Consider the following 12,353-nt stretch of genomic DNA (forward strand, 5'->3'; position numbering starts at 1 on the left):
CGAGTCCTCGAAAGAATGCTCGCGTTTAGCTTGAGCTCTTCTGTACAACTTCGAAGTAAAAACAAAGCAACAAAGTCAACGATAAAATAATTATACTTCTCCAACAATGTAGTTTCTTTTATTATTTCCATGCAATTAATTTCTTCCATTTTCTTCATCTCGTCCGAATTGTCCTTTCCGAAGCGTTCTTTTCCAAGATGTATAAAATCTTCAACTAACAAATCATCTTTTTAGAGCTTCTTCAAGAAAGTATGCGTTTAATCGAAATAATTTCTATAAATCAATGAATTTTTTTAAAATTAGAATGTTTCATATGAGACACGTGATATATTCATAAAAAGTATCCACAAGCGTTCGAACACTGTCACAACCCATTCTTTATCCTGTCGGATAGAAATTCTTTATGTTCTATTTGTAATTATGGTTACAAGTTGCCACAATGATGATCTTCATAGCGTAACAGTGCACGATCGGTGATTTTTCTTTCTCGTAAATCACGAAAACTTATCGAGTTCCGCGCGCGAACCAGCCCGCCACCATTGTCATCGTGTTTCACCACGGTAGTTATTCTGATTGTTAATTAGTTGCTTCATCGACGAAAGACTGAACGGAGAGTGACTTTTTATCGAGCACACTCGCTAATGAAAACTCGCCGTCGCGAATGTTTTCGCCGACAATAGACGACCTCGTCGCTTTGAAAATAATTTTTCCACCAGACTATAACCTGCAGCCTGAACTCCAGAAACTTTCAGCGAAGTTGAAAGTTGGCCAGGTTTTTCCGAAAGAATCGAGGAAAATAGCGCGAACGCTCTTCCACATGCAAATGTGAAAATGTGCGGCGAAATGAAACGAGAATGAGAAGGGAAATTGCGACGCTCTCTGTTCCGACTAATCTGATGCCATAAGTAATCTTACGAGTAACATTAACTTCTCTTGGATATACGTACCGGCTTCTTTACGCCGTTGCGAAATCAGTTTCAGCCATGGAGGCTGCGAGTTCTATCGCGTTGCTATATTACAAGATCCTGGAAATAAGATAGCAAGAATACTTCGCAAAGTTTAATATTAATGCACGATTATACCTTGATATAATCGTCGATTCACTGCATGATTCCTACGTACAAGAGACAATTTTGTATGAACGTTTGCAGCGAATGAAATGGAGTATATTTGCAGATATGCGGGAATGGAATAGGTATGTATGTGGAGTAGATTGGTTTAGAAGAGCAGTCTTGGACTATAACATTTTGGACTGAATTGAAATTAATTGTTAGTCTACATGCAGTGGTTGGCTTAATTTCATCTGAAGTGGAAGTGGAATATTTTTGATTAAATTTTGATCTAAACATTAACTTGAAATATTTATCACTTTATTTATTATTATAATTGTTTAGTTTCCTACTAGTTCCAGTGTAACTTATGTTAGCGATAGACAGGGTTTATTTTAAATATGGAGAAGATTAAAACGTATTGCGATATATGTTGATTTTTAATCAGATTCATGTTAGACGAAAAAAAGTAGATTAAACGACAATATTTTCTATTCTACATTTTTTTAAATGAACACTACCCTTTGTAGTATAAGTATTTCAATACGCGACGTGTCTTAATTAAAATGAAATATTCTATATATGACAATTATATATATATATATATATATATATATATATATATATATATATATCCTTTCTATGTAGTTACATATGATTATTTGCATATTTATAAGCTGATTGATTAATTTTGTTTCCTCTATGAATTGTAACGCATCACAGGTTTGTTCGTGTTTTTATTATATCCCACCATATACATAGAAACTATCCACTATTTCTTCCTCATCGTACACGTACAGTATATAAAATCTACAGACTTTTAAATCGCATAAAATCAACACCACGATCCATGTAACTTTATCATGGTCGAAAAATTGCAAACATTCCATGTGCTAAAAAAGCACCGTGTTTCAACAATGCCCAATAGCACGGTTGTACGCTTACTTTGAGAGGATATACCTGAAAGAAGAATGTCCTAATTTTTCGCATGGTCAATTTTAAACGGGCGTTAACAGACCGCGCGTTGCCGCATCGACGTTAATGGTTCGCAAAGGACGAGGAAACAGGCCGCTATCGTCACTTATCAGTGGTTCAGATTCAATTGGCACTCGTTTTGCGAGCAACGATATTATCCCCTTTGCAGTACGTGTTCCGCATTCTCGAAAAGCAATAAAGCGATACCGTGTTACCGGATCGAAAGGGAAAAAGAAACTGAACGGAATGCGGGAACCCTATACATTTTTCACTATAGCCGGTGCATCGTTAACGTTCATTAAACTTGAATTCCGCTGGTCTGGAGACACATGTGCGTACCGCAGCTGAGAGATAGTTATGCTCTTTGTGCTCCTTTTTTGCATTTAAGTGGCCTTCGTCGAGCTAGGGAAAGGAATGTTTCATTGAGAGACTCCCGGTTCCGGACGCTGCTTCTGTCACCTTGATAAAGAGCATACGTCGTAGACGTTTGTTTCCGCACGTTCGAGCATCCCACCAGAATGATGGTACGTAGAAGAATCGCGATAGGGGAATTCGTACGACACGATTCGGATACGTGCGGTTGTCTGGTGAAATTGTAAACTGGATTCGATTGAAATATACATGTAAGTGAGTGAGTGTTAGGTTCATTGAGCATTCTGTTCTTTGTGTTCTTTAAAAGGAATCCATCATTTTAAATGAATATTTTCTTTTTATTCATCGATTATGAAGCATATAGAGAAAGAATTTTTTTGTGGCGATTAGAATGTTCACGAAGAGATAGTTTTTCGGTATATTACGTTTATGTTCTCTATCAATTTTTGAAAGGCTGTAACCAAATGATTCAGTGGAGTAATGTATTTGGAATTTCTAATTTGCCTCGTAACCACAAAAAGATTTCATATAAATCGTGTGTATCGAATATTGAACTGAATTAGATAGTCCTTCTGTGTTCTGTAAGGCAAAAAATAAATCGTTTTAACGTATTTAGACCGCGAGAATTATTGTCCGTGCCGTTTTTTTCTCACTGTACATTTTATATCGAGTCATTGGCGAAGTAATGAGTTTTTCGGTTTTCGTGTAATTACGCTATTTTCCGGAATTTTAGATGTCCGAACGAGCAGTCGACCGTCACTACATTTTCATTTGCCTATCCATGTGTTGCTCTCATATACACACTTGTTTCCAGTTCGTTTTATCTCGTATTTTTTTCCTATTTTTAACCGCTCCCTTTCACACTCGTTTTTCTGTTTTTTATTTTAATGCACTTTTTCAGTCTATTTTCAACGTCGATATCAATAAGAGAGCCCTGTTCACTTGTAGATAAAATCTCAATGTAAATTTACTCTTCAACTTCGTCTATATATCAAAACGGTATCGTGGAAACGCTATTCCTTTTATATTAAATATCTCTGTTATAATAAAAGAAACGTTTAAATGTGTTTTCAGGAGCTTTTAGAACGTTGAAAACATTTAAACATAACGTTTCTTTAATGAAACGAGAAAATAAGGAAGAAATTTGAACTTTGTAATCTTTTTTGCATTCTAATTCTCTGTTTGAAGTTCTCATTTGGCATATTTTTTTCTTAAGTCATCGGCAGCATAGTAGTTAAAAAGAAACGGAAGCTAGAGCGATATATATCTTAAAAAGAAACTTTTCTTTATACTTTTTTCTGTGCTTTTAAAATGGTATAAGTTTAAACCGTAGAAAAGCTTTTCAGTTGCGAGTAATTAGAAGATAGTATTGCATGTTTTCTCGTTAGAAAGAAACGCAATGTAAAACTGTTTTACCATTAATAACATCAAAACTAGTTTAGGAACGTATTATGTACGCTATTTTTTGGTTTTAGACGTAAATAACGTAGTTTTAACGTAGTTGAATCTAAAGAATGGATAAATAAGATATAAAATTTTCAATGAAGTAATGTACTAGAATTAAATTGAATTCTGTAAAATAGAATATAGGAAATAGTTTCGTCTTTCAGATGGATTATTTATTTTCTAAAATTAATAAATGGAATAGCTATCTTGCGCGTATATGATTTTTTTCGTCCTACCATCTACACGATTCTGTTTCAGAAGTTCCATCGTACTGATGCTTTTTGTTCATCTCTGTAATCCTATCAGGTTCAGAAGATCGTACTGCGCTTTAATCTCACTGTCACTGCAGTCCGTTTTAAAGATCATGGCATTCTTCTGAAGAAAATATAAAATAAATTCCCGGCGCTGGTAGACTTTCTAAAATGTTGATCGTCGTTTCACTATTCTGTCTCGTATATTTAGATATGACTGTAAATGACTTAAATGTTTATTGTATAATAGTAAACTTTTTAGTATCTTTTATTCTCATTTAAACATAGATTTCACGATATAATATTGCATATTGTGATTACAATGTTTAAACAAATAATTAATGGACAATACCTGTTCTTCATTTGAATCATTCATACACATTAATGCACGTAAATGTGTATATTACTTAATCATCAATTTTTTGATATGTACTACATATTAAATCAAGATTTAAATGTACAAGAAATTGACAAGAATTTTAGCATTTATAACGAACATATACGACTATCATTTCAGTATGTATTCACAATGTATGTATGCACAAGCGCAAAGGAACATCTCTACAAGATACTTCGAGAAATTTAATCCCTGACACTGGAAAAATCCAAACCGATCCAATCTGTTTGCATTCAATGTGGTACGAAGAGATTTTCTTATAATATCGAGCTCTCTAAATACGAATGTAAATCCTACATCGAATCCTCTCGATGAGAACTGTCAGCCGCTAAGGAACCCCTTGTCTTAGAACCCCTTTATCCTTTATCACCTTGCATTATCGGTTAAGAGCAATTGTAAATACTACCAGTCTTTTTTTTTTATTGAAACAGAGCTTCGGAAGCGATATTTTTACAAAAACCGTGCGTAATTATGCAATCTTATATTTTTATTGACACAACTGAAGAAATGGAATCTAAAATGAAAGCTCATTTTACATATTAATTATTATAACAGCGGACTGCAATTATTTAAGATATTAAGGGAGATTTAAAAGTACAAATATACACTATTATATATAAAAATGCGGGCATAATACACCACGGTCTAGCTTGGAGTTTCAGTTTTAATTGTAGCCAGAGAAATGTGAATACAAGCATTTGTAATATATATATTAGGTACATCACTTTAGATATTTTGTACATATATTTTTGTATATTTCAAAACATTTGGTATATTCTTTCATAAATACACAATCCTTCACAGTTCACACATTACGTATAAAATAAGCTAATAATGCACGTATCATATAATATGCCATTCATAGGCCAAAGTGGTTAAACACTCGTAATATAATTTCATCAATTTCTTCTACTTTCTGTTCTGTGAAGTTAGCCGATTTAACAAATAGCTAGCTCGTTTCTTCTTACGTATTACGCTTCTATTCGTAACGCGATCAACGCAACACAACCGAAGGTTCAAACTTTCCCCATCCAATCTGACACTTGCGCAGGGTACTAAAACTCTACTACGTGTACAAAAGTTTTCTTTCGAAACAATATGATACATCTTGCCGTATAAAAAACTGTCGTCTGTTTTGTTGGCGATTATGGAATCGTCGGGTGGAGTCGGCGAGTTCCTCAGCGCGGAAACGTGTACACGTGAAAAATCGCGATGGCGTCGCGGCACGGCCATTGTTGGCCCCTTTCGATCGAACCGCCAAACTTCCCGTAATAACTCAAGGAATTCGTTAACTTGTCCCTTGTGCGCCAGTGTTTGTGACATACACGAAAAACCGTGCTTTTTCAACATGTGCTAGCCAATATGGGGCCACGATGCTAAATCTGTTTGTTACTTCCGCTTGATTCACTGCGACTAGCGTCGCGCCAGTCTCAAAGTCGAAAGTTCAGTCCTGTGGAACGACAATAAGCCGCTCGTATAGTATCGAATTCCTCTGGGTACGATCGAATCTTCCACTCGTACTTCCGCTTTCTGTCCGTGGACCGGCAGATAGAGAAGATTTTTTTGCGAAATTGCAGCTAGAAAAACCGACGTTCATCGTGCTCAGCGTTGCGCTTGTTTTGTGCTTTGGTTGAAGCGTACTAATACGCTTGATACATCCCTGCGATCGAAAATGGCTGGCAGAAAGAAGATTATCTTTTCATCTTTTTGCCGAGAAGTAAAATCTATAATTTATGGACGGATTGTTAGTGAATTTCTGTTAGTTTTTCTTGTCTTCTGTTTGATTTTGTATTTCCGGAAGAATAAGCAGTAAAAAGTATAAATAGACTAGCTATTCGTATAAATATTTTAGCGTCTGGAAACGATGTTAGTTAGGTAGGTTGATAATTAATAATTGTTTACACGATTTTAAGATACCTCTCTATAATGTTATAAATACGGGCTAAGAAATAGCAGAAAAATTAATCAAATGTAAATTCTAATTAGCGAATTCTAACTTGTAGACATTTTAAGTTTAAGAAAGTTGTGAGAGGTTAATGTCCTTCCTAATAGAGTGATTTAAAATTTACAAATGCAGATAAGGAATTTTAACTTCGGTGAAAGAATGTTTTATTCTCTAAATGCAATAATGTAATGTATCGTAATAATTTACTTTCCACATTTTATATAATTTTGCATTTGCGCACATTTTTGTATTTGCCATAAACGCATAAATATACGCAGTGTAATAATCACTATAACTAAACAATATCGACACATCGCCTATATGAGAGCTCGGTTCGATTGAAACCATTTTATTATTCATTATTCATATTAACATTTTGATATTAATATCATACGTATATATAGAATTAATTCTACTAATATCACCCTCGATTGCTATTAATATCATAGGTAAAAGCTGAATATCCGTAAACATACAATTTTATCCCATAAAATTCAATCAAATATCGATTTCTATCACTTTAAATGGCACCATAGAACTTCTCTAACCCAAATATGGACGAAATGACCGTTGAATCGAAATTCAAAGTCTCTTAACTTTTCGACAGAAACACCACGCCACATGAATATTTCCATGATCGACATTGTTTTATTCGAAAGAGACGAGATGTTTCCAGGGTTCGACATAAAGAAACGAACGCTTTCAACGTATTACAACCTAATAAAACGTGGCTCGTGGCGTGGCGTATACGCGCGTTTATTTACGGCATCAGGTGCATGCAGACTTGTAAAATATATCGCGGAGGAAGAAAACCAGGCAATATTCTTCTCTGCTGTTTCCGCGGAAGGAATTTTGCAATTCTGATTATAGTTTGGAGCTTGGTGTGCCGTTTAATTTGCGTAAACCATGTTCGCGGTTGTATCGTCGTTGTAAACCGACGCTCGAGCACACCAGCGTGAACATCCTGTGATAAAAAAAGAAAGGAATGAAAGCTGTAATTGATCGATTTGTTTCATGGCAGGGCTTTCGGATTGGATGAAAATGTCAGAAATGAACTGTGGGCCCAGTCGACGTAAAATTTATCGCGCATGAAACGTCGAATAGCCATTCTGCACGCTGAAAATTTAGATAAGACTGGAAATTGCGTGATTTTAATTATCTCAGTTAAAAGCAGTCAGCTTCCATAAACCTATCCGACCGGATGGAAGAATACAGCCCCGCTATTGGCGTCCAACCCGGATTTTTAAATGTGAAATAGAATGAAAACACATGATAAATATTTATCTAGCAGAAAATAATTGCGCATTCCCATTCTATGAAACGATTGTGGACTGTAAAGACGAAATAGATATGTTTGATATAGTTGATTGATATTTAAAATAAGGAGAATTAAAGCAATTGATATCATGTGCGAAAAGTATGGGTTATAAGTTCGCATCGGCGACTAAGGTATAATAGGTGCATTTATATTGGGATTTACTTTCAAAGTAATTTGAATTCGATAGACCTTCTAACGATTTATAAAGAGCTGTCACACACCAAGGATTAATAAATTACGTAGAATAGCCTGTAAATTGTAGTATCGTTGTATAAAATATAATTCTTCATTATAATTTTTCAGGCAAGATTTTATTTTTTTAAGACAATCAAAAGATATATGGCAAAGGTCCATAAAGTTATTACTTACAAATTAATGTAGAATTGGGGTATTTTTAAAAAGGAATCTATTTAAAAAATCATATTCTTTCTATAATATTTCGCTATTGACAGTATTTAATACTAATATTCGTATATAATTCGTTGAAAAACAAATCCTTTCGGTAAGCGTGTGATTTTATGATAGTTATGTTAAACAGCATTAACTTAGCGAATAAAAATTGTTTACAATGCAGTAGAGAGGTGAAAAAGAACACGCAGAGGCAAAGCTAACTGGATTCTGCAATTCTGATAGCGGTCTTTCGCGGTCAGGAATTGAAGCTTAGTTTGCTTAGTGCGCGTTCGCAGGTGCACTGTTCGCTGGAAATATCAGAATGAAATGGTAAATAGAAGTCTTTGTCCGTTAGAGAAACACTGGAACTTCGACAAAGAGAGAGGTAACCGTGTTTGCGGCAACTACTATTAACGAATGTGAATCCTACGACTGAATTTGTTTAACTATTCTCGAATTCAGAAGAGAAAAATAGTCTCTAATAGCTTGTTCGTTTACGATACACTACTATCGCAAAACTGATTGAGAAAAATGTGAAGATTTTTGTTGTATTAGACAATTAATTTTGTTATATATGAAAGACTCTGTGTTTTTAATTTTATATTCCATATGTGAACAAATCGTCTTTTCTCTCCATTTTAGTTCAATAAATTGTTGAAATTGTTAAGAAGATTTACTATACTCTTATATCTAATAGTTACGTGTGTGAAAGTATCAGATATTTCTGACACTTTTATGTGATATAGGCTTTCAAACCAGACACGCCTACAAATCACATCGCAGTAACTGTCTGACTAAACAGTTTAAATCTCCTTTGAAGAACCTGATACTTTTACTTGTACGATATGTGACTAAAGATCGAACAAATTTTTTCAACAACTTCAAGAACTATCGTACTAATTGCATTTTATTGAATGTCACCGTACGTATTGCTAGTTGTCATGTTTTAATAAAACCAGAATAGTAAATGACAAAAATTAAGAATACTCAAATCACTAAAATTATATTTTAGGGCTGTAAACGCGCTAAGAGTGATAATGTATCTGAATTTAACATAATTTGTAGTAAATTTTGAAGCTAAAAACACAGAATTTTATTTACATTCCAAAAAAAGTAATTTCTATAAGTTCAAGTGATACAATATTCTTATAGAAATTACAAACTTATTTTACCGAAATTTGCAAGAATCGTACTGTGTACATATATATGCGTACCTATCGATATCTCACATTGTGGTCTGCAAATAGATTCGGTTTCCAAGCTATCTTTTCGTGCATCGAATAAGCCAACAAAAAAAAAAGAAAAAAAAAGAAACCAAGAGAAAGCAAACGAAGATTGAGAACATCGCAATCCTCAAAAGCAGTCTCCAGAAACTTTCAACATACGCCATGTAGGTACCTGTCTACATTTCCTAGAATTCCTTTCAGTTTGAAATGAAAGGAGGAAATGCTCCTCCAACTTCGCAGCTTTTGGCTTTTGTGCGCAAGGAATTTTCATTTATTTTCCCTATACTTGCTGCGGCAAATGTCGCTAGACACTAACGTCGATGAAACTGCGTGAACGTTAAGCGTTGAATAATTTCTAAAAGATGTTACTTCATATCTGTTTCTCCCGTCCCTATGAAATACGTTTCGGAATCTGTACATTTTTTTTCTCAATAAAACTTAATGGAAGTTTCTGAATCTAATAAAATGTTAAATGATAAGCATTAGTATCGATGAAATCTCGATAAAAGAAATCTCGAAAATCTAGGAAATTGATCGTCATTTGGAATAAAATTTTAATTCATCAGAAATTGCATTTCATATATGCTTGTGCATGAAATATGTAGAAATTTCCAAGCGATATGCTACTTCTGTAATAGTAATTACGAATTTATAATTGAGCGGTGTGCCTTATTCTGCTCTCGTAGGATGTATATTTTCTCTTTTAAAAGATTTTTTCAGAAAAACTGTAATTGGTGCCTATAAGAGCATAGAGTATAAAGGAAAACCACGTTCTCTTAATTTTTATATTTTTCTTTGCTTATATTTACATAATAATTCGAATCAGAATTACCTGGAATGAAATGGCAATCTATGGTTCTCATATTATTATTATACACACATCTAGCCTTTTAATCTTAAATATCACAGAATATAACACAGGATTATTTCTATCTCAATTCATATACAATCACAATATAATTAACAAATAATATAAAGTAACTGAAACATTTAATTTTCTACATTATTTTTCTGTCCTGAAAGCGTGCGTACACGAAGTAAATTTTAATTACATACTCTCTCATTGGTATGCGTGATATGAGAAGAAACAGTCGAATCTGATGAAAAATATTTCTTCGAAAACGTAGAATACTACTGTGTACCTACTTAGTGTTCGTTGATCACTCTCAACAAATTAAATATTATAAAAGAAAGAAAAGAAGAAGGTGAAATATTTGTTAATGCTGTATGAATAATATCTAAATTTAATCTGCCAATTTAACCGCCACGTCATTTTATTCGTAACAATACGTGATCTCGCATAAGAGAATTTCGATGGTGGAAAAATTAAAACGAATCTGCCATAAAAAGCTGATTCTCTGGTTCATAATTCCACTTTTTAGTTTGACCATACACGAAATACACTTTTCATACCTTTAAAGTTGTCGAAATCTCTATAACACCAGGCGCGTTAGTATTTATTTGTTGACGTGTAATCGAGTGACACAAAATCGATGAAATATTTTGCGGCACGATTGCAGCAGTGCGCAGTTTACATTATAAATCACATATTGAGGCAACCATGAGTACTGGGAATGCATTTTACAAAACATTTTCGAATTACACTTGATAGCCCGTAGACGATAAAACTTGTATTTTCGCGTTAACTTTTACAACAGTCGTATACTAGCATAGCGATACAAATTGTTTCTACAAGCGTTAACATTCCGTTCTATAAAATCACAAAAAGTAAGCAAATCTAACCGGAAAATTAATAACGACGTGGGTAACAAATATAGATAATTTAAAAACTCATGAAAATGTATTCTTCGTGTCGAATTCGGTGTTGGGAGCTCGTAATAAAAAACAGTAGGAGAGTGGACTAAAGTTTATTTTAGTTACGTTAGAAAACTTTTATTCTACGTCGAGAAAGAAATTTCAACTTTTATAGTGTTTCATTCTAGTCACGTGATCAACAGAGAAGAGCATCGAGTTTTCCATTTGGAACTTTTTGTAAAAAGAAGCTTTTTCGATTTCCTACCAACGTTTCCCATAAATTATTGCTGAGTGAACGTAACTTGAGACTGGTAGTTGGCTAAAAGACAATTCTGTGTGATTGACGTGATAAAAATATTCTATACTATTTTACTATTTTACTAGTAGAAAGTTTCGTTGTTGTGGCTATATGAATTCTAGCTTACGTAAAGTATGGCACACAGGCACGTATCTCCAAAACTTTATATTAAGCCCATGATGGAATTGGTATATATAGTCAGTATAGTATAAAATTCAATGTGTCATGGCACTGCTACATTATTAAAAGAAACATAAAACGATTTTTGGAAGTAAGAAGCTGTACAAAATATTCTATAAAACTACCAGACTAATTCGTATGAAAAATCATTAATTCATAATTTTTCACAGATTCAAGGTAGTGTACATCTAGCAATTTTAACGATGGTCCATAAAATATATTTTTTTCCTTGCACTATATATTTTTGCATATACCTTTTGTCTAATAACCGTTCTTCAATCATTCGCAAAGCAAACGTAAGCACGAGGCAACAACATGCACCAGTTAATCCCTGAGGTAGGTCGCGCCAGTGTCCCCTTTCCGTGGCGAAAGCACACAGGGCTTGATTTCCGTGGAAAACATAATGCGGCCAGCTAAAATATCAGTTGGATGTTTTTCACGTTTCCTGAGGGGTAAAACCAGCCCACAGAGTTTCGTCCCTATTCGCGAGGGCTCGAGCGACGTCTACCTACTTCCGTGTAGCCGGCAGCTAGCACGTAATAAGAGGTCTCATCCTGCAGAGACATCAAGAAGCAAGCAAAAGCTCGATTCTGTTTTAATATGAATGACGTATACAGTTCAATTCCTCGGGGCTTTAATAGGTCGAATCGTCGATAATCCGAGTGAACGGAACGTCAGCGAAAAAATACAGAAAAGAGAGAGGTATATATGTGTGTTTGAGAAAGACAAGAAGCCTGGTGAAAGAGATAAT

The 12,353-nt window shown here is 34.3% G+C and overlaps 1 protein-coding gene across 2 annotated transcripts in view; it reads left to right on the forward strand.

Annotated features, from left to right (window-relative positions):
* The window catches only part of LOC117204820, a 210,183-nt gene that overhangs the window by 93,324 nt on the left and 104,506 nt on the right, over positions 1–12,353 (forward strand). The gene's annotated exons all lie outside the window — the stretch shown is intronic.

The sequence above is a fragment of the Bombus bifarius genome, unplaced genomic scaffold (genome assembly GCF_011952205.1).
Source record: "Bombus bifarius isolate JDL3187 unplaced genomic scaffold, Bbif_JDL3187 scf7180000007984, whole genome shotgun sequence".
Lineage (NCBI taxonomy): Eukaryota > Metazoa > Arthropoda > Insecta > Hymenoptera > Apidae > Bombus > Bombus bifarius.